The sequence below is a fragment of the Oncorhynchus kisutch genome, linkage group LG11 (assembly GCF_002021735.2).
Source record: "Oncorhynchus kisutch isolate 150728-3 linkage group LG11, Okis_V2, whole genome shotgun sequence".
In the NCBI taxonomy this organism is placed as follows: domain Eukaryota; kingdom Metazoa; phylum Chordata; class Actinopteri; order Salmoniformes; family Salmonidae; genus Oncorhynchus; species Oncorhynchus kisutch.
The window spans coordinates 9,057,355-9,080,266 of NC_034184.2; the positions used below are offsets into that span (position 1 = coordinate 9,057,355).

Below are 22,912 nucleotides of genomic sequence, written 5' to 3' on the forward strand. Positions count from 1 at the left end.
CGACCAAACTTTATCTTCCTGACTGATGTCTTGAGATGTTGCTTCAATATATCCACATAATTGTCCTACTCATGATGCCATCATGATGCCATTTTGTGAAGTGCACCAGTCCCTCCTGCAGCAAAGCACCCCCACAACATTATGTTGCCACCCCCATGCTTCACGATTGGGATGGTGTTCTTCAGCTTGCAAGCCTCCCCCTTTTTCCTCCGAACCTAACAATTGTCATTATGGCCAAACAGTTCTATTTTTGTTTCATCAGATCAGAGGACATTTCTCCAAAAAGTATGTCACCATGTGGGGTGATCAGTCCTTGGTTCCAAATATTGGGGAAGATGCCAGAGCTAAGAATGATGTTAAAGAGTTTTACTATAGCCAATTGGAATTTCTTATCTATATATTTGATAATTTCATTTCATACCATCAACACCACAGGCCTTTTTGGGTTGGAGGGTTTTTATTTTGTCCTGTAGTTAATTGAAGGTAATTGGAGAATCCAGTGCGTTCTGGTAGTCTTTAATAGTTGATTCTAAGATTTTAATTTGATCATGTATATGTTTTTGCTGATTGTTCTTTGTTATAGAGCCAAAAAGATTGGATAAGTGGTTTGTCCATACATCTCCATTTCGGATAGATAATTCTTCGTGTTGTTGTTTGTTTAGTGTGTTCCAATTTTCCCAGAAGTGGTTAGAGTTTATGGATTATTCAATTACATTGAGCTGATATCTGACGTGTTGTTCCTTCTTTTTCTGTGAGTCACCACAATGAAGGTGTTTTCCGGGTCTCTACGTTTTTGGTTGGACAGGTTTCTCTCTCTCTCGTTCTATGTCTCTGTCTGAATGTGGCATGTGTATGTGTCTTTGAGTGTGTGTGCCTGGAGGACAGGTGGTGTTGGAGTGTCTACTGAGCTGTCAGAGAGACGTGCCTGTGCCAGAGCACCCCTGGGACAGGCAGCTGGACCCCTCTCCCCTGAACACGCCCACATCTTTTATTTTAACAGCAAAATGTCCACACACTATTATCACATCTCATTTTGTCACAGCATCTCTTCATTTTCATTTTATTCAAGGGCAATTTAGCCCTTTAAAAGAGAGAGAGTTCGACATAGAGAGAGACCGATAGATGATGAGAGGGAGGGTGAGAGAGAGAGAGAGTGAGAGAGAGAGAGAGAGAGAGAGAGAGAGATGGAGAGAGACGAGAGAGGTGAAGAGACAGAGAGAGTTGGCGATAGACAGAGAGAGACAGAGATGGAAGGAATGCAGTTTGGAAACCTACCAAAAAACAATTAGCCAACAACAAATTCAATCCCTTTTAGACAACTTCCTGGGTAAAACATTCCACTGTAATAGTGATGTTGTAAACGTGGCAGTAGAAAATCTTTACAGTATATTTGACCTCTCAGCTTCCTAAACAAATCTAAAAATCTCAAATTGAAAACCGCTGAAAATTAACAATGACAAATGGTTTGATGAAGAATGAAAAAAATCTAAGAGAGAAATTGAGAAACCTGTCCAACCAAAAACATGAAGACCCGGAAAACCTGAGTCTACGCCTTCACTATGGTGAATAACTAAAACAATACAGAAATACACTACAGAAAAAGAAGGAACAGCACGTCAGAAATCAGCTCAATGTAATTGAAGAATCCATAGACTCTTAGACTCATTGGAAAAGACTAAACAAATAACACAAAGAATGATCTATCCAAAAAGGAGATGTATGGGTAAACCACATATTCAATCCTGGCTATATAACAAAGAACAAACTGCAAAACAGCATATACATGATCAAATACAAATCTTAGAATCAACTATTAAAGACTACCAGAACCCACTGGATTCTCCAATTACATTGAATCAGATACAGGACAAAATACAAACCCTCCAACCCAAAAAGGCCTGTGGTGTTGATGGTAACCTTAATGAAATGATCAAATATACAGACAAATTCCAATTGGATATACTAAAAATCTTTAACATCATCCTTAGCTTTGGCATCTTCCCCAATATTTGGAACCAAGGACTGATCTCCCCGATACACAAAAGTGGAGACAAATTTGACCCCAATAACGCGTCAACATCAACCTTGGGAAAATCCTCTGCATTATCATTAACAGCAGCCTCGTACATTTCCTCAATGAAAACACTGTACTGAGCAAATGTCAAATTTGATTATTACCAAATTATCGTACAACAGACCATGTATTTATCCTGCACACCCTAATTAACAAACAAACAAACCAAAACAAAGGCAAAGTCTTCTCATGCTTTGTTGATTTCAAAAAAGCCTTTGACTCAATTTGGCATGAGGGTCTGCTATACACATTGATGGAAAGTGGTGTTGGGGGTAAAACATACGACATTATAAAATCCTTATACACAAACAACAAGTGTGTGGTTAAAATTGGCAAAAAACACACACATTTCTTCCCACAGGGCCGTAGGGTGAGACAGGGATGAAGCTTAAGCCCCACCCTCTTCAACATATATGTAAACAAATTGACGCGGGCACTAGAAAAGTCGGCAGCACCTGGCCTCACCCCACTAGAATCTGAAGTCAACTGGCATTTCATTTTCCTTCATTTTCCTCAGGGTTTTGCCTGCAATGTCAGTTATGTTATACTCACAGACAATATTTTGTGTTTTCTATCCTAATCTGTCAATTATATGCATATTCTAGCATCTGGTCCACAGAAATAGGCCGTTTACTTTGGGAACGTTATTTTTCCAAAAATGAAAATTGTGCCCCCTAGCTTCAAGAGGTTAAAGGCACAGTCAACTTAGTGCATGTAAACTTCTGACCCACTGGAATTGTGATACAGTGAATTATAAGTTAAATAATCTGTCTGTAAACAATTGTTGGGAAAATTATTTGTATCATGCACAAAGTATATGTCCTAACCGATTTGCCAAAACTATAGTTTGTTAACAAGAAATTTGTGGCAAGGTTGATAAACGAGTTTTAATGACACCAACCTAAGTGTATGTAAATGTCCGACTTCAACTGTAATTATCAGTTTCTATTTGGTGGTATGTCACCCATTTCTTGTCAATTAGAGACAGTAGCGCCTTGGGACCCAAAGCATAAATCAGTGCTCTACCTCCCCCTTGTGCTGGTTTGGAGCAATGAAGTTGTGATGCAGGGTACTGTACTAAACCACAAATTACCTCTAAATCCACAGCATAATCACAAACCTTTTAGTCGAGCAACCATTCCAAGTGCTGCTACATCCCACTGGGCAGAGACATCAATGCAATGTCTATTCCACAATGGTTCAAAGTATATTTCATTGATGACATAGAATGAATGTTGATTCAACCAGTGTGTGTCCAGTGGGAAGTATTGCTAATGAAAGAACAGAAAGGGTTAAGAGACAGCAACTAATAATGAAAGTGGAGATGGAGTGGAGTGGAGAAAGTGTCTGTGTGTGTCCAGCCTAGTTTAATTAGATTGCACACGCTGCCGAGTAAAATAGAGAATCTCACACAAACAAAACCAACAAACTCCCTCCTCCACTATTCCTCCTCCTCTCCTCCTCTTTTCTTCTGGTGTTCCTCTCCTCTACTCCTCCTCTCCATGCAACCAGCCACCCAAGCAGCCAGCTAGCAGATAAGATTTGATTTAGGGAGCGAAGCAGAGCTGCTATTAATTTATGGCACAGAGAGAGAAACTAGAGAGCTCCGGATAAGTGAATGGTTGCTGTTTAATCACCAGCCTGAAGGATCGCAGGGCTGAGTAGTGTGAGGAGAGAAATATATATATATATAAGAGAGAGAGAGACGGAGAGAGAGAGACGGAGAGACTGACCCAAAAAGGTTTGACTATGTAGTCAGTGAGCATAGCACTGCTATAGGGAGAGACCACCGGAGGTACACCTAGCTCTCAAGAGAAGACAGGCTATGTGCACACTGCCCACAAAATGAGTTGGAAACTGAGCTGCACTCCCTAACCTCCAGTATGACCATAGAGACACACATTTCCCCCAGATTACACAGACCACACAAAGTTGATAATCTTTCATATCTATTGGGTGAAATAACAGTGTGTCATTACAGCAACAATAATTGTTACCTGTTGCCAACAAGAAAAGAGCAACTAGTGAAGAACAAACACTATTGTAAATACCAACCATATTTATGCGCATTTATTTCCCCTTTCATAATTCGCACATAATATGACAATTAAAATGTCTTACTGTTTTTTTAAATTGTTTATTTCACTTTTGTTTATTATCTATTTCACTTGCTTTGGCAATGCAAACATATGTTTCCCATGCCAATACAACCCTCAAATTGAATTGAGAGAGAGAGAAAGAGAGAGAAAGAGAGAATGGAAACAGAGATAGAGAGAGAAGGAAGAGGCAGAGAGGGGGGGGGTAGGAGGAAAGAGAAATAGAGATTTAACTCTTCTGGCCTTACCACAGTAGGGGGTGGTGTGTGTGTGTGTGTGTGTGTGTGTGTGTGTGTGTGTGTGTGTGTGTGTGTGTGTGTGTGTGTGTGTGTGTGTGTGTGTGTGTGTGTGTGTGTGTGAAACCAGCGAGCACCAGAGTCCACCTGACACACACACTGAACAACAGCAAGGGATCAAAGCCACTGATGGGGCTTTAGTAGTGTGACAAGCCAGTGCTTTCGGGCGGGAGGTTAGGGGCGGGATGTGCGGGGTGTGCATTGCGGGGCTGTGTGGCCCTGCTCTTGTATTAACCTCAATGCCTGTTGTCAAGTCTCAACACAGCCACATACATTTCTCCTTGTCACACACCACTGCTCGTCTTTGCAAGGTGAACTACGCCTTGACACAAGACCCTCAAAACAGACAAACAATACCCCGACCCAGCGTGAGGTGAGTAGGGACTAGGAAGCGGACATATTGCACCATAGAGAGAAGAGAACTTAATTAAACATAAATGTCAAGCCAGGCAAGGGTTTCATTCTGTTTGTAATTATGACTACACCAGCGCTGCTACCCAGACCGTTGGTTATCATTGCCAGTTCCTGACGGTGCCCACACCAGAGCTGCTACCCAGACTGTTGGTTGTCATTGCCAGTTCCTGACGGTGTTCACACCAGACCGTTGGTTGTCATTGCCAGTTCCTGACGGTGTCCACACCAGACCGTTGGTTGTCATTGCCAGTTCCTGACGGTGTCCACACCAGACCGTTGGTTGCCATTGCCAGTTCATGACGGTGCCCACACCAGACAATTGGTTATCATTGCCAGTTCCTGACAGTGTCCACACCAGAGCTGCTACCCAGACCGTTGGTTATCATTGCCAGTTCCTCACAGTGTCCACACCAGAGCTGCTACCCAGACCGTTGGTTATCATTGCCAGTTCCTGACAGTGTCCACACCAGAGCTGCTACCCAGACCGTTGGTGATCATTGCCAGTTCCTGACAGTGTCCACACCAGATGTTGATAATTCACAGTATCTCTCTCTCTCTCTCTCTCTCTCTCTCTCTCTCTCTCTCTCTCTCTCTCTCTCAATTCAATTCAATTCAATTCAAATTCAAGGGCTTTATTGGCATGGGAAACATGTGTTAACATTGCCAAAGCAAGTGAGGTAGACAACATACAAAGTGAATATATAAAGTGAAAAACAACAAAAATTAACAGTAAACATTACACATACAGAAGTTTCAAAACAGTAAAGACATTACAAATGTCATATTATATATATATACAGTGTTCTAACAATGTACAAATGGCTAAAGGACACAAGATAAAATAAATAAGCATAAATATGGGTTGTATTTACAATGGTGTTTGTTCTTCACTGGTTGCCCTTTTCTCGTGGCAACAGGTCACAAATCTTGCTGCTGTGATGGCACACTGTGGAATTTCACCCAGTAGATATGGGAGTTTTTCAAAATTGGATTTGTTTTCGAATTCTTTGTGGATCTGTGTAATCTGAGGGAAATATGTCTCTCTAATATGGTCATACATTGGGCAGGAGGTTAGGAAGTGCAGCTCAGTTTCCACCTCATTTTGTGGGCAGTGAGCACATAGCCTGTCTTCTCTTGAGAGCCAAGTCTGCCTACGGCGGCCTTTCTCAATAGCAAGGCTATGCTCACTGAGTCTGTACATAGTCAAGGCTTTCCTTAATTTTGGGTCAGTCACAGTGGTCAGGTATTCTGCTGCTGTGTACTCTCTGTGTAGGGCCAAATAGCATTCTAGTTTGCTCTGTTTTTTTGTTAATTCTTTCCAATGTGTTAAGTAGTTATCTTTTTGTTTTCTCATGATTTGGTTGGGTCTAATTGTGCTGCTGTCCTGGGGCTCTGTAGTGTGTGTTTGTGTTTGTGAACAGAGCCCCAGGACCAGCTTGCTTAGGGGACTCTTCTCCAGGTTCATCTCTCTGTAGGTGATGGCTTTGTTATGGAAGGTTTGTGAATCGCTTCCTTTTAGGTGGTTGTAGAATTTAACAGCTCTTTTCTGGATTTTGATAATTAGTGGGTATCGGCCTAATTCTGCTCTGCATGCATTATTTGGTGTTCCACGTTGTACACAGAGGATATTTTTGCAGAATTCTGCGTGCAGAGTCTCAATTTGGTGTTTGTCCCATTTTGTGAAGTCTTGGTTGGTGAGCGGACCCCAGACCTCACAACCATAAAGGGCAATGGGCTCTATGACTGATCAAGTATTTTTAGCCAGATCCTAATTGGTATGTTGAAATTTATGTTTCTTTTGATGGCATAGAATGCCCTTCTTGCCTTGTCTCTCAGATCGTTCACAGCTTTGTGGAAGTTACCTGTGGTGCTGATGTTTAGGCCAAGGTATGTATAGTTTTTTGTGTGCTCTAGGGCAACAGTGTCTAGATGGAATTTGTATTTGTGGTCCTGGTGACTGGACCTCTCTCTCTCTCTCTCTCTCTCTCTCTCTCTCTCTCTCTCTCTCTCTCTCTCTCTCTCTCTCTCTCTCTCTCTCTCTCTCTATACCCTTTATCATACCTCTCATTCTCTCCCTCTCTTATCATCCTCCTTCTCCTCAACTAAATGACGCCAGATGGTTGTTCTGTTATATCCCTCCCTCTCTCCCTCACCTCTTCAAAGGCCCAACAGGAACAGTGTCAGACATTAAGCTGCTCAGAAAAATATTGCTGCGTTAAAGTGTCACTTTAGGAAATCAAGGAAGCAACAGAAGTCAGATTTTTTTGTTGTTGAGTCATTTGACTCCTTTCCCCAAAATCCTGTTTTATGAGATGCCAGCCCACGAGGCCAGGAGGTACTTGAGTTGGAAATCAAAGAAACAAAAGATAATAAATATTCTCATTAGGAAGACCAGGTTTTGGTCACTCAGTCGAGAATCAACACATGTACCTCAGCACTGTCCAGAAGAGTGTATTAATATTCTTGTGATTTAATTTGTGGTTGTTATTTCACGCCTAACAAGCAAGGTCTCTTTTGCCCATCGGTGTGTGTCTTTAATGGGTAGCTATGAATCATGCACGGGTAAGAAGACAAAGGGATTGAGAGTGAAACTAGGAGGGAAGAAAGGGAGGGAAAAGATCTGTAGAGGAAACATAGACGGCAGAGGTGTGTGATACAAAAGGAGTCATTAGAATGTTGGATATGTTTCCCTGAATATTTATGCTGCAGTGCTAGCAGGAACTTCTGCTGGCTGATGCAGGTTGGCTGGCTTACCTAGGCGGCATCAGATGTGCAGTCCCTACTGGGGATGAGGAAGGCTTGTTTGTTGAGAGTAGCACCGGGTACTACCTCTGAAATATGCAAGGCCCGAGAAAGGGAGAACACACTCACACACACACACACACACACACACACACACACACACACACACACACACACACACACACACACACACACACACACACACACACACACACACACACACACACACACACACACACACACACACACACACAGGGGAGTTACGCTTTGTTTACCTACAGTAGTGTACCTACTCTGTGAGACCTGGGGGAGAATGGGATATGATATCACTATTCTAGTGTTTATTTTGGTCCGCGTTGCTTTTAGCCTTGAGACGTATTCCCTTAGAGGAAGACCGTGGTTGGTTGAGGTTTATTTTATCCAATGATTCAGTCCACAAATGCCCCAAAGCAGAACTTACTGTTCATACAGTGACTGACAAAAAAAAAAAATCTACCCTTTTGGCTGCAAAAAGTGAACCGCATCTTGCGTGCATAGCTGTCCTCTAACGTTTCCCCCTCACCCCTCCGCTCCCTCTTTCTGACTGGGATTCACACAGTCTGGCTCTCCCCTCTCCCACCTGGATAAAAGCCACAAGGCAACCACCTGCAGCATGACTGTACACACGCAACTATTAAACCCATAAGAGTCTAAGCCCTGTCTAAGACGGGGGAGGGAGGGTTCTACTAAGCTATATGGAATCGTTTTACCAATTGAAGTATAAAATAAATAATACAAAAATACATAAAAAAATCTAACCAAATTATTTGATGATGGCGTTACTGCTATTAGCCCACACAAACACATTGAATAACATTCAATACATGGAACAACAGATAGTCCCAATTCTTTACATGTATCTAACCACCTTATTTTTGGCACTAAACAGTCAAAGCCCTGTCTAAACTGGGGGGAGGGTCTACTTAGCTATAGAGAATTGTTTTAAGAGGGTCATATTAAGGATAATTTTGCTATATGACTTTGAATTTTAAGACCCCTTGAAGTAACAGAGCATGTCCTCCTGTTATCCCTCCATACCCAGTCGTGGAGGGAGAGAAAAAGAGAAGGAGGAGGAGAATGAGAGAAAGACCTACAGACACAGAGAGATAAGTAGATCTCAGTTAACTGTGTGACACTATGAGAAATAAAAACGTAGTCTTTCTGAGCCGCGGCACACACAGTGATAAGACCACAGAGGAAGAGAGAGGAGAGAGAGTAAAAGTTTGAGGAATGATGAAAGATAGAGAGATAGTTTGAGAGATAATATAGAAAGTTAGAGCAAAACAGAGAGTTTGAGAGATAAAGATAGACCGAGAGGGAACGAGAGAGAGAGTGATGAAGAGTTTGAGTTTTAAAGAAGCTTTATTGGGTCTGGGAACCCACAACACAATAAACACTCAAACAACAAAGCAGATCTCATGGGCATCTGAATCAGCCCAAATGACCACTTCTACTGTAGCCTTCCCAGAGGTGTCCAGGCTAAACAAGCCTTCCCAGGGGTTTCCAGGCTAAACAAGCCTTCCCAGGGGTGTCCAGGCTAAACAAGCCTTCCCAGGGGTTTCCAGGCTAAACAAGCCTTCCCAGGGGTTTCCAGGCTAAACAAGCATTCCCAGGGGTGTCCAGGCTAAAGAAGCCTTCCCAGGGGTGTCCAGGCTAACCAAGATAGTAAAGATTTGATGGTTCCCCTTTGTCATCAAGGCTTCAGGATCTGCAAACTGCTCACGTGGACAGGAGAATGCTATCCGCCCGAAGGCTGTCACATGATCGACTGTCCCAACAATGTTGTGAAGCTCTAGTTTACAATGAGTGTCTGTGATTCCCATCAGCACAGTCTTCTTCTCCTCACTATTCTCTGTCACCTTCATCCCCAGAAGCGAGTAGCAGCAGTGTATTGATTCCTGCAGGTCGGACCCTGCCAGACTCACATTCTGCACAGGATCATTGGGAGGCTGATCACCAGGTAGAAGTGATAACCTCCTGGGGCCTCAACCAGATAGAGTGTCACGCCCTGGCCTTAGTTATCTTTGTTTTCTTTATTATTTTGGTTAGGCCAGGGTGTGACATGGGTGATTTATTGTGTTTTTGTCTTGTCTAGGGGTTTTATTAGATTATTGGGTTGTGTTCAGTTTAGTTGTCTAGGTAAGTCTATGGTTGCCTAGAGTGGTTCTCAATCAGAGGAAGGTGTTTATCGTTGTCTCTGATTGGGAACCATATTTAGGCAGCCATATTCTTTGGGTATTTTGTAGGTGATTGTTTCCTGTCTTTGTGTTTACTGCACCAGATAGAGCTGTTTCGGTTTTCACGTTTCTTGTTTTGTAGTTGTGTTCATGTTTGAGTTTTCCTATTAAAACCATGGACACTTACGACGCCGCATATTGGTCCTCCGATCCTTCTCGCCTCTCTTCTTCAGACGAAGAGGAGGATAAACGTGACATAGAGGCCCTTTCCAACCTCAGTGAGGAGCCAACCAAGCCGTTTAGCATTGTTGACAGCCTGGCTTAACTGCAGAGTCAAACCGATGAAGTCATTGCCTAGGCAAAATTCTCTCACTCCATAACTGTAGAACAGTTCAGCCGCAAAGTCATCAACCTCGGGCCCAAAGCCGACCATTGTCTTGCTCCATTTTTCATCATAAGGGCCCTTACAGGTTGCCTTACATCCTTCTTCAAACTCTTAACGCAAAATCGTCATGCTGAGCACATCCCTGTTAAAGGTGGCCGTTTTGCTTCTGTCACCCACTTTAAAAAATTAAATGCAAGGCTCGAATCAAAGCCACTATGATCCAAGTGAGTTCGTGAGTTTGTACTATACGATTATGTATCACGCTTAGCTTGTCTACGTTGATTAAGGATCCTTTCAATTGATTGAAAATATAGAAAGGAAAAACAGAAGAAACAGCAGAGAAACCAGACAGAGAGAAAAAACACCCTGTGTGTCATGATCATTACCATTGTTAGAATTTTCTCTTAACCTTACCACGTTTCCCACTTCCTTTTGCTGCCATAACAGCAGTAACAAATTTCATCAAGCGAAAACGCTTCTTCTCACTCAACTGGTCTAACCCCACTGTCTTCTGTAATATCACAGCTGACCTCACAAACTTATCAAGATCAAATACATATGCCAATTTGACAGATTTCCCCAAAGTCTGATCCAGGAACCTATTTACCTCCTCTAAAATGTAAATTGAGTCATCACCAGCTGTTATCATATCAAAAGAGATGTCCATATCCTTCTCCTAATCCTCCTCAACTGAGGACACTGACCCCTGACTCCCCTCTGCCACATCCCTCTCAACACTCCCCACTTGTACCGGGTATCTCCACCACTACCTAGGAGACTAGCTCCACCAGAACCCCCTCATATACCCCATTAACCATAGTGGATATCTCCTCCACTACCTGGGAGACTAGCTCCACCAGAACCCCCTCATATACCCCATTAACCATAGTGGATATCTCCTCCACTACCTGGGAGACTAGCTCCACCGGAACCCCCTCACGTATGCCATTAACCATAGTGGATATCTCCTCCACTACCTGGGAGACTAGCTCCACCGGAACCCCCTCATATACCCCATTAACCATAGTGGATATCTCCTCCACTACCTGGGAGACTAGCTCCACTGGAACCCCCTCATGTACGCCATTAACCATAGTGGATATCTCCTCCACTACCCGGGAGACTAGCTCCACTGGAACCCCCTCATATTCCCCATTAACCATTGTGGATATCTCCTCCAATACCTGGGAGACTAGCTCCACCGGAACCCCCTCATATACCCCATTAACCATAGTGGATATCTCCTCCACTACCTGGGAGACTAGCTCCACCGGAACCCCCTCATATACCCCTTAACCATAGTGGATATCTCCACCACTACCTAGGAGACTAGCTCCAACGGAACCCCCTCATGTACCCGATTAACCATAGTGGGTATCTCCACCACTACCTGGGAGACTAGCTCCACCGGAACCCCCTCATGTACCCCATTAACCATAGTGGGTATCTCCACCACTACCTGGGAGACTAGCTCCACTGGAACCCACTCATATACCCCATTAACCATAGTGGATATCTCCTCCACTACCTGGGAGACTAGCTCCACCGGAACCCCCTCATGTACCCCATTAACCATAGTGGATATCTCCTCCACTACCTGGGAGACCAGCTCCACCGGAACCCCCTCATGTACCCCATTAACCATAGTGGGTATCTCGACCACTACCTGGGAGACTAGCTCCACCGGAACCCCCTCATGTACGACATTAACCATAGTGGATATCTCCTCCACTACCTGGGAGACTAGCTCCACCGGAACCCCCTCATATACCCCATTAACCATAGTGGATATCTCCTCCACTACCTGGGAGACTAGCTCCACCGGAACCCCCTCATGTATGCCATTAACCATAGTGGATATCTCCTCCACTACCTGGGAGACTAGCTCCACCGGAACCCCCTCATGTACCCCATTACTCGTAGTGGGTATCTCCTCCACTACCTGGGAGACTAGCTCCACCTGAACCACCTCCTGTACCCCATTACTCGTAGTGGGTATCTCCTCCACTACCTGGGAGACTAGCTCCACCGGAACCTCCTCATATACCCCTTAACCATAGTGGATATCTCCACCACTACCTAGGAGACTAGCTCCACCGGAACCCCCTCATGTACCCCATTAACCATAGTGGGTATCTCCTCCACTACCTGGGAGACTAGCTCCACCGGAACCCCCTCATGTACGCCATTAACCATAGTGGATATCTCCTCCACTACCTGGGAGACTAGCTCCACTGGAACCCCCTCATATTCCCCATTAACCATAGTGGATATCTCATCCAATACCTGGGAGACTAGCTCCACCGGAACCCCCTCATATACCCCATTAACCATAGTGGATATCTCCTCCACTACCTGGGAGACTAGCTCCACCGGAACCCCCTCATATACCCCTTAACCATAGTGGATATCTCCACCACTACCTAGGAGACTAGCTCCACCGGAACCCCCTCATGTACCCGATTAACCATAGTGGGTATCTCCACCACTACCTGGGAGACTAGCTCCACCGGAACCCCCTCATGTACCCGATTAACCATAGTGGGTATCTCCACCACTACCTGGGAGACTAGCTCCACTGGAACCCCCTCATATACCCCATTAACCATAGTGGATATCTCCTCCACTACCTGGGAGACTAGCTCCACCGGAACCCCCTCATGTACCCCATTAACCATAGTGGATATCTCCTCCACTACCTGGGAGACTAGCTCCACCGGAACCCCCTCATATACCCCATTAACCATAGTGGATATCTCCTCCACTACCTGGGAGACTAGCTCCACCGGAACCCCCTCATGTATGCCATTAACCATAGTGGATATCTCCTCCACTACCTGGGAGACTAGCTGCACCGGAACCCCCTCATATACCCCATTAACCATAGTGGATATCTCCTCCACTACCTGGGAGACTAGCTCCACTGGAACCCCCTCATGTACGCCATTAACCATAGTGGATATCTCCTCCACTACCTGGGAGACTAGCTCCACCGGAACCCCCTCATGTACCCCATTACTCGTAGTGGGTATCTCCTCCACTACCTGGGAGACTAGCTCCACCTGAACCACCTCCTGTACCCCATTACTCGTAGTGGGTATCTCCTCCACTACCTGGTAGACTAGCTCCACCGGAACCTCCTCATATACCCCTTAACCATAGTGGATATCTCCACCACTACCTAGGAGACTAGCTCCAATGGAACCCCCTCATGTACCCGATTAACCATAGTGGGTATCTCCACCACTACCTGGGAGACTAGCTCCACCGGAACCCCCTCATGTACCCCATTAACCATAGTGGGTATCTCCACCACTACCTGGGAGACTAGCTCCACTGGAACCCCCTCATATACCCCATTAACCATAGTGGATATCTCCTCCACTACCTGGGAGACTAGCTCCACCGGAACCCCCTCATGTACCCCATTAACCATAGTGGATATCTCCTCCACTACCTGGGAGACCAGCTCCACCGGAACCCCCTCATGTACCCCATTAACCATAGTGGGTATCTCGACCACTACCTGGGAGACTAGCTCCACCGGAACCCCCTCATGTACGACATTAACCATAGTGGATATCTCCTCCACTACCTGGGAGACTAGCTCCACCGGAACCCCCTCATATACCCCATTAACCATAGTGGATATCTCCTCCACTACCTGGGAGACTAGCTCCACCGGAACCCCCTCATGTATGCCATTAACCATAGTGGATATCTCCTCCACTACCTGGGAGACTAGCTCCACCAAAACCCCCTCATGTACCCCATTACTCGTAGTGGGTATCTCCTCCACTACCTGGGAGACTAGCTCCACCTGAACCACCTCCTGTACCCCATTACTCGTAGTGGGTATCTCCTCCACTACCTGGGAGACTAGCTCCACCGGAACCCCCATCATGTACCCCATTAACCATAGTGGGTATCTCGACCACTACCTGGGAGACTAGGTCCACTGGAACCCACTCATGTACGACATTAACCATAGTGGATATCTCCTCCACTACCTGGGAGACTAGCTCCACCGGAACCCCCTCATATACCCCATTAACCATAGTGGATATCTCCTCCACTACCTGGGAGACTAGCTGCACCGGAACCCCCTCATATACCCCATTAACCATAGTGGATATCTCCTCCACTACCTGGGAGACTAGCTCCACTGGAACCCCCTCATGTACGCCATTAACCATAGTGGATATCTCCTCCACTACCTGGGAGACTAGCTCCACCGGAACCCCCCCATGTACCCCATTACTCGTAGTGGGTATCTCCTCCACTACCTGGGAGACTAGCTCCACCTGAACCACCTCCTGTACCCCATTACTCGTAGTGGGTATCTCCTCCACTACCTGGGAGACTAGCTCCACCGGAACCTCCTCATATACCCCTTAACCATAGTGGATATCTCCACCACTACCTAGGAGACTAGCTCCACCGGAACCCCCTCATGTACCCCATTAACCATAGCGGGTATCTCCACCACTACCTGGGAGACTAGCTCCACCGGAAGCCCCTCATGTACGCCATTAACCAAAGTGGATATCTCCTCCACTACCTGGGAGACTAGCTCCACCGGAACCCCCTCATATACCCCATTAACCATAGTGGATATCTCCTCCACTACCTGGGAGACTAGCTCCACCGGAACCCCCTCACGTATACCATTAACCATAGTGGATATCTCCTCCACTACCTGGGAGACTAGCTCCACCAGAACCCCCTCATATACCCCATTAACCATAGTGGATATCTCCTCCACTACCTGGGAGACTAGCTCCACCGGAACCCCCTCATGTATGCCATTAACCATAGTGGATATCTCCTCCACTACCTGGGAGACTAGCTGCACCGGAACCCCCTCATATACCCCATTAACCATAGTGGATATCTCCTCCACTACCTGGGAGACTAGCTCCACTGGAACCCCCTCATGTACGCCATTAACCATAGTGGATATCTCCTCCACTACCTGGGAGACTAGCTCCACCGGAACCCCCTCATGTACCCCATTACTCGTAGTGGGTATCTCCTCCACTACCTGGGAGACTAGCTCCACCTAAACCACCTCCTGTACCCCATTACTCGTAGTGGGTATCTCCTCCACTACCTGGGAGACTAGCTCCACCGGAACCTCCTCATATACCCCTTAACCATAGTGGATATCTCCACCACTACCTAGGAGACTAGCTCCAACGGAACCCCCTCATGTACCCGATTAACCATAGTGGGTATCTCCACCACTACCTGGGAGACTAGCTCCACCGGAACCCCCTCATGTACCCCATTACTCGTAGTGGGTATCTCCTCCACTACCTGGGAGACTAGCTCCACCTGAACCACCTCCTGTACCCCATTACTCGTAGTGGGTATCTCCTCCACTACCTGGGAGACTAGCTCCACCGGAACCCCCATCATGTACCCCATTAACCATAGTGGGTATCTCGACCACTACCTGGGAGACTAGGTGCACTGGAACCCACTCATGTACGACATTAACCATAGTGGATATCTCCTCCACTACCTGGGAGACTAGCTCCACCGGAACCCCCTCATATACCCCATTAACCATAGTGGATATCTCCTCCACTACCTGGGAGACTAGCTGCACCGGAACCCCCTCATATACCCCATTAACCATAGTGGATATCTCCTCCACTACCTGGGAGACTAGCTCCACTGGAACCCCCTCATGTACGCCATTAACCATAGTGGATATCTCCTCCACTACCTGGGAGACTAGCTCCACCGGAACCCCCCCATGTACCCCATTACTCGTAGTGGGTATCTCCTCCACTACCTGGGAGACTAGCTCCACCTGAACCACCTCCTGTACCCCATTACTCGTAGTGGGTATCTCCTCCACTACCTGGGAGACTAGCTCCACCGGAACCTCCTCATATACCCCTTAACCATAGTGGATATCTCCACCACTACCTAGGAGACTAGCTCCACCGGAACCCCCTCATGTACCCCATTAACCATAGCGGGTATCTCCACCACTACCTGGGAGACTAGCTCCACCGGAAGCCCCTCATGTACGCCATTAACCAAAGTGGATATCTCCTCCACTACCTGGGAGACTAGCTCCACCGGAACCCCCTCATATACCCCATTAACCATAGTGGATATCTCATCCACTACCTGGGAGACTAGCTCTACCGGAACCCCCTCACGTATACCATTAACCATAGTGGATATCTCCTCCACTACCTGGGAGACTAGCTCCACCAGAACCCCCTCATATACCCCATTAACCATAGTGGATATCTCCTCCACTACCTGGGAGACTAGCTCCACCGGAACCCCCTCATGTATGCCATTAACCATAGTGGATATCTCCTCCACTACCTGGGAGACTAGCTGCACCGGAACCCCCTCATATACCCCATTAACCATAGTGGATATCTCCTCCACTACCTGGGAGACTAGCTCAACTGGAACCCCCTCATGTACGCCATTAACCATAGTGGATATCTCCTCCACTACCTGGGAGACTAGCTCCACCGGAACCCCCTCATGTACCCCATTACTCGTAGTGGGTATCTCCTCCACTACCTGGGAGACTAGCTCCACCTAAACCACCTCCTGTACCCCATTACTCGTAGTGGGTATCTCCTCCACTACCTGGGAGACTAGCTCCACCGGAACCTCCTCATATACCCCTTAACCATAGTGGATATCTCCACCACTACCTAGGAGACTAGCTCCAACGGAACCCCCTCATGTACCCGATTAACCATAGTGGGTATCTCCACCACTACCTGGGAGACTAGCTCCACCGGAACCCCCTCATGTACCCCATTAACCATAGTGGGTATCTCCACCACTACCTGGGAGACTAGCTCCACTGGAACCCCCTCATATACCCCATTAACCATAGTGGATATCTCCTCCACTACCTGGGAGACTAGCTCCACCGGAACCCCCTCATGTACCCCATTAACCATAGTGGATATCTCCTCCACTACCTGGGAGACCAGCTCCACCGGAACCCCCTCATGTACCCCATTAACCATAGTGGGTATCTCGACCACTACCTGGTAGACTAGCTCCACCGGAACCCCCTCATGTACGACATTAACCATAGTGGATATCTCCTCCACTACCTGGGAGACTAGCTCCACCGGAACCCCCTCATATACCCCATTAACCATAGTGGATATCTCCTCCACTACCTGGGAGACTAGCTCCACCTGAACCACCTCCTGTACCCCATTACTCGTAGTGGGTATCTCCTCCACTACCTGGGAGACTAGCTCCACCGGAACCTCCTCATATACCCCTTAACCATAGTGGATATCTCCACCACTACATAGGAGACTAGCTCCACCGGAACCCCCTCATGTACCCCATTAACCATAGTGGGTATCTCCACCACTACCTGGGAGACTAGCTCCACCGGAACCCCCTCATGTACGCCATTAACCATAGTGGATATCTCCTCCACTACCTGGGAGACTAGCTCCACTGGAACCCCCTCATATTCCCCATTAACCATAGTGGATATCTCCTCCAATACCTGGGAGACTAGCTCCACCGGAACCCCCACATATACCCCATTAACCATAGTGGATATCTCCTCCACTACCTGGGAGACTAGCTCCACCGGAACCCCCTCATATACCCCTTAACCATAGTGGATATCTCCACCACTACCTAGGAGACTAGCTCCACCGGAACCCCCTCATGTACCCGATTAACCATAGTGGGTATCTCCACCACTACCTGGGAGACTAGCTCCACCGGAACCCCCTCATGTACCCGATTAACCATAGTGGGTATCTCCACCACTACCTGGGAGACTAGCTCCACTGGAACCCCCTCATATACCCCATTAACCATAGTGGATATCTCCTCCACTACCTGGGAGACTAGCTCCACCGGAACCCCCTCATGTACCCCATTAACCATAGTGGATATCTCCTCCACTACCTGGGAGACTAGCTCCACCGGAACCCCCATCATGTACCCCATTAACCATAGTGGGTATCTCAACCACTACCTGGGAGACTAGCTCCACTGGAACCCCCTCATGTACGACATTAACCATAGTGGATATCTCCTCCACTACCTGGGAGACTAGCTCCACCGGAACCCCCTCATATACACCATTAACCATAGTGGATATCTCCTCCACTACCTGGGAGACTAGCTGCACCGGAACCCCCTCATATACCCCATTAACCATAGTGGATACCTCCTCCACTACCTGGGAGACTAGCTCCACTGGAACCCCCTCATGTACGCCATTAACCATAGTGGATATCTCCTCCACTACCTGGGAGACTAGCTCCACCGGAACCCCCTCATGTACCCCATTACTCGTAGTGGGTATCTCCTCCACTACCTGGGAGACTAGCTCCACCTGAACCACCTCCTGTACCCCATTACTCGTAGTGGGTATCTCCTCCACTACCTGGGAGACTAGCTCCACCGGAACCTCCTCATATACCCCTTAACCATAGTGGATATCTCCACCACTACCTAGGAGACTAGCTCCACCGGAACCCCCTCATATACCCCATTAACCATAGTGGATATCTCCTCCACTACCTGGGAGACTAGCTCCACCGGAACCCCCTCACGTATGCCATTAACATTAGTGGATATCTCCTCCACTACCTGGGAGACTAGCTCCACCAGAACCCCCTCATATACCCCATTAACCATAGTGGATATCTCCTCCATTACCTGGGAGACTAGCTCCACTGGAACCCCCTCATGTACGCCATTAACCATAGTGGATATCCCCTCCACTACCTGGGAAACTAGCTCCACTGGAACCCCCTCATATACCCCATTAACCATAGTGGATATCTCCTCCACTACCTGGGAGACTAGCTCCACCGGAACCCCCGTCATATACCCCATTAACCATAGTGGATATCTCCTCTACTACCTGGGAGACTAGCTCCACTGGAACCCCCTCATGTACGCCATTAACCATAGTGGATATCTCCTCCACTACCTGGGAGACTAGCTCCACCGGAACCCCCTCATGTACCCCATTACTCGTAGTGGGTATCTCCTCCACTACCTGGGAGACTAGCTCCACCTGAACCACCTCCTGTACCCCATTACTCGTAGTGGGTATCTCCTCCACTACCTGGGAGACTAGCTCCACCGGAACCTCCTCATATACCCCTTAACCATAGTGGATATCTCCACCACTACCTAGGAGACTAGCTCCAACGGAACCCCCTCATGTACCCGATTAACCATAGTGGGTATCTCCACCACTACCTGGGAGACTAGCTCCACCGGAACCCCCTCATGTACCCCATTAACCATAGTGGGTATCTCCACCACTACCTGGGAGACTAGCTCCACTGGAACCCCCTCATATACCCCATTAACCATAGTGGATATCTCCTCCACTACCTGGGAGACTAGCTCCACCGGAACCCCCTCATGTACCCCATTAACCATAGTGGATATCTCCTCCACTACCTGGGAGACCAGCTCCACCGGAACCCCCTCATGTACCCCATTAACCATAGTGGGTATCTCGACCACTACCTGGGAGACTAGCTTCACCGGAACCCCCTCATGTACGACATTAACCATAGTGGATATCTCCTCCACTACCTGGGAGACTAGCTCCACCGGAACCCCCTCATATACCCCATTAACCATAGTGGATATCTCCTCCACTACCTGGGAGACTAGCTCCACCGGAACCCCCTCATGTATGCCATTAACCATAGTGGATATCTCCTCCACTACCTGGGAGAGTAGCTCCACCGGAACCCCCATCATGTACCCCATTAACCATAGTGGGTATCTCGACCACTACCTGGGAGACTAGGTCCACTGGAACCCACTCATGTACGACATTAACCATAGTGGATATCTCCTCCACTACCTGGGAGACTAGCTCCACCGGAACCCCCTCATATACCCCATTAACCATAGTGGATATCTCCTCCACTACCTGGGAGACTAGCTGCACCGGAACCCCCTCATATACCCCATTAACCATAGTGGATATCTCCTCCACTACCTGGGAGACTAGCTCCACTGGAACCCCCTCATGTACGCCATTAACCATAGTGGATATCTCCTCCACTACCTGGGAGACTAGCTCCACCGGAACCCCCTCATGTACCCCATTACTCGTAGTGGGTATCTCCTCCACTACCTGGGAGACTAGCTCCACCTGAACCACCTCCTGTACCCCATTACTCGTAGTGGGTATCTCCTCCACTACCTGGGAGACTAGCTCCACCGGAACCTCCTCATATACCCCTTAACCATAGTGGATATCTCCACCACTACCTAGGAGACTAGCTCCACCGGAACCCCCTCATGTACCCCATTAACCATAGCGGGTATCTCCACCACTACCTGGGAGACTAGCTCCACCGGAAGCCCCTCATGTACGCCATTAACCAAAGTGGATATCTCCTCCACTACCTGGGAGACTAGCTCCACCGGAACCCCCTCATATACCCCATTAACCATAGTGGATATCTCCTCCACTACCTGGGAGACTAGCTCCACCGGAACCCCCTCACGTATGCCATTAACCATAGTGGATATCTCCTCCACTACCTGGGAGACTAGCTCCACCAGAACCCCCTCATATACCCCATTAACCATAGTGGATATCTCCTCCACTACCTGGGAGACTAGCTCCACCGGAACCCCCTCATGTATGCCATTAACCATAGTGGATATCTCCTCCACTACCTGGGAGACTAGCTGCACCGGAACCCCCTCATATACCCCATTAACCATAGTGGATATCTCCTCCACTACCTGGGAGACTAGCTCCACTGGAACCCCCTCATGTACGCCATTAACCATAGTGGATATCTCCTCCACTACCTGGGAGACTAGCTCCACCGGAACCCCCTCATGTACCCCATTACTCGTAGTGGGTATCTCCTCCACTACCTGGGAGACTAGCTCCACCTAAACCACCTCCTGTACCCCATTACTCGTAGTGGGTATCTCCTCCACTACCTGGGAGACTAGCTCCACCGGAACCTCCTCATATACCCCTTAACCATAGTGGATATCTCCACCACTACCTAGGAGACTAGCTCCAACGGAACCCCCTCATGTACCCGATTAACCATAGTGGGTATCTCCACCACTACCTGGGAGACTAGCTCCACCGGAACCCCCTCATGTACCCCATTAACCATAGTGGGTATCTCCACCACTACCTGGGAGACTAGCTCCACTGGAACCCCCTCATATACCCCATTAACCATAGTGGATATCTCCTCCACTACCTGGGAGACTAGCTCCACCGGAACCCCCTCATGTACCCCATTAACCATAGTGGATATCTCCTCCACTACCTGGGAGACCAGCTCCACCGGAACCCCCTCATGTACCCCATTAACCATAGTGGGTATCTCGACCACTACCTGGTAGACTAGCTCCACCGGAACCCCCTCATGTACGACATTAACCATAGTGGATATCTCCTCCACTACCTGGGAGACTAGCTCCACCGGAACCCCCTCATATACCCCATTAACCATAGTGGATATCTCCTCCACTACCTGGGAGACTAGCTCCACCTGAACCACCTCCTGTACCCCATTACTCGTAGTGGGTATCTCCTCCACTACCTGGGAGACTAGCTCCACCGGAACCTCCTCATATACCCCTTAACCATAGTGGATATCTCCACCACTACCTAGGAGACTAGCTCCACCGGAACCCCCTCATGTACCCCATTAACCATAGTGGGTATCTCCACCACTACCTGGGAGACTAGCTCCACCGGAACCCCCTCATGTACGCCATTAACCATAGTGGATATCTCCTCCACTACCTGGGAGACTAGCTCCACTGGAACCCCCTCATATTCCCCATTAACCATAGTGGATATCTCCTCCAATACCTGGGAGACTAGCTCCACCGGAACCCCCACATATACCCCATTAACCATAGTGGATATCTCCTCCACTACCTGGGAGACTAGCTCCACCGGAACCCCCTCATATACCCCTTAACCATAGTGGATATCTCCACCACTACCTAGGAGACTAGCTCCACCGGAACCCCCTCATGTACCCGATTAACCATAGTGGGTATCTCCACCACTACCTGGGAGACTAGCTCCACCGGAACCCCCTCATGTACCCGATTAACCATAGTGGGTATCTCCACCACTACCTGGGAGACTAGCTCCACTGGAACCCCCCTCATATACCCCATTAACCATAGTGGATATCTCCTCCACTACCTGGGAGACTAGCTCCACCGGAACCCCCTCATGTACCCCATTAACCATAGTGGATATCTCCTCCACTACCTGGGAGACTAGCTCCACCGGAACCCCCATCATGTACCCCATTAACCATAGTGGGTATCTCAACCACTACCTGGGAGACTAGCTCCACTGGAACCCCCTCATGTACGACATTAACCATAGTGGATATCTCCTCCACTACCTGGGAGACTAGCTCCACCGGAACCCCCTCATATACCCCATTAACCATAGTGGATATCTCCTCCACTACCTGGGAGACTAGCTGCACCAGAACCCCCTCATATACCCCATTAACCATAGTGGATACCTCCTCCACTACCTGGGAGACTAGCTCCACTGGAACCCCCTCATGTACGCCATTAACCATAGTGGATATCTCCTCCACTACCTGGGAGACTAGCTCCACCGGAACCCCCTCATGTACCCCATTACTCGTAGTGGGTATCTC

General features: G+C 47.9%; 1 protein-coding gene and 1 pseudogene across 5 annotated transcripts in view; both read right to left on the bottom strand.

The window, feature by feature from the left end:
• Window positions 1-22,912, bottom strand: part of LOC109898960 (protein sidekick-2) — a 651,349-nt gene that overhangs the window by 418,103 nt on the left and 210,334 nt on the right. The window lies entirely within an intron of this gene.
• Window positions 9,059-10,532, bottom strand: LOC109898958 (glyoxalase domain-containing protein 4 pseudogene; annotated as a pseudogene).